Source organism: Vollenhovia emeryi, unplaced genomic scaffold (assembly GCF_000949405.1).
Source record: "Vollenhovia emeryi isolate VEMERY1.0 unplaced genomic scaffold, V.emery_V1.0 DF941348.1, whole genome shotgun sequence".
Lineage (NCBI taxonomy): Eukaryota > Metazoa > Arthropoda > Insecta > Hymenoptera > Formicidae > Vollenhovia > Vollenhovia emeryi.
Genome location: NW_011965018.1, coordinates 3,803 through 5,472, shown reverse-complemented (window position 1 = coordinate 5,472; position 1,670 = coordinate 3,803). Strand labels below are relative to the sequence as shown.

The 1,670-nt window shown below is 37.7% G+C and overlaps 1 pseudogene; it reads left to right on the top strand.

The window, feature by feature from the left end:
• The first annotated feature begins 264 nt into the window (after window positions 1-264).
• On the top strand, window positions 265-1,462 carry LOC105571022 (annotated as a pseudogene).
• Window positions 1,463-1,670: the final 208 nt, after the last annotated feature.

The window sequence follows — 1,670 nt, the reverse complement described above, 5'->3', positions numbered from 1 at the left end:
GTGTGTGTGAAGCTGGCATCTCATTTCGTGGAAAATCATTAATTGTTGAGAGATCCGACTTCCTTTCTAATAGTTCTAGAGTTCCTGATACATTAAGGACGTTCTCTCAAAAATCACTTTTCTTAGAATTTCTTTGTACTTTGCACCATATGTGAATTTAAGTATCCCCTATACGTGGTCGCAAGCGCAACATTCATAGCGGGATGAAAATTTGAGATATTCGACTTCAAAATTTCAATTTTTAATATAGGTTCCGTATGACAGATCACTACAAAACGCACATTTTGCTTGACGAACGTTAGCCAGTCCTCCGGAGTTAACGTGATTGCTGGAACTGATATATCTTACTACATGCAATAATAATAATGTTATTGTTATCTATAATACTATTCTATCTATATAATTAAGAATAATAAGAATGTAATGTCATTACTCATTACATAATTACGCAACATAATAAGATATTACGTCGCGAGCACGCAAAATGCTATACGAGTATGACCAAAGAAGGAATATATGTACAACCTGATGCACGATCAAGAGTTGGAAGAGGGTTGTACATAGTATCCCGGTGTAAAGGCAGGATTTATCGGGGGGAACTGGGGGAAGTCCGCAGTACTTGGCCGATTGAAGGTATGCGCACAGTCATGCGCTAACTTCAATAAGTTGCCAAATTCTTTTCGTAATTACAAATGCTTATTCGTAAATCATAATTCTATTTAGTATACTCGGGAAAGTGTTTGTACCAATGATAAGAAGTACATTATTATGTTAAAATTAAACATGTAGTATACTAAAAGATTATAAAACTTTCGAACTAGATTTTGAAAAACGTGTCATTTGCGCGACTGGCGAGATCCAAGCTCAATTAAGTTGCTCCGTGAGCTTTCATCCTGGAAGGGACGCATCTGCGCCTATGGAAATAATGAGAATCTATCAAGAGGCCGGTAGAGATGCGAGCAGAGCCATTATGTCTCACATAGATCGTAAGAGAACCACGAATTCTATCTGTTCATCAATTTCTAACTTTTTAAGCAGACACAATTGAGAATGGATCGCTGCAGTTTATTTGCTAGGTACGTTGATAAAAAAGAACACCTTATGGAATTCGCTGATGCTACCATGCAAATGTTACATTCAATTCGACCTGTTCGGTACCGAGTGTCTTACTATCAGTTGAATCCGTCGGTTGATATGTTGTCAGATGCACAACGTATCAAACGTATTGTACGACTGAAGTAAAAGAAAAATTGAATCGAGTTCTCCTGAGTCACGATATACACACCATATATCGGCTGGTACGTAATTTTTAGTCAGATTGAATCTAATGCTGACGTATCTCGAATTATAAATCACTTTGACAAAAGAAGGTGTTAGAATTAATGTCTAACTTGTAAGTATTCTTTGTATAATTTAAGCAATATGTAAGTATAATTACTCTTGAGCATGCCAATGAGAGCACCCCGCAACTTCTGTCTCATTTAGTAATTCTTCTAAAGTACCATGCCCTGTTTCTGTCAGGCATGCGGCTAGAGATTCGGCCGGATTACTTAGTGGTAGAGTCCGACCGAAATTTCGGTTTCGGTTTCGGTTTCGGCCATTTTCGGCCTAAAATCCAGATTTCGGCTTGATTTCGGTTTCGGCCGAAATAGAGAGAAAATTTCGGTGAT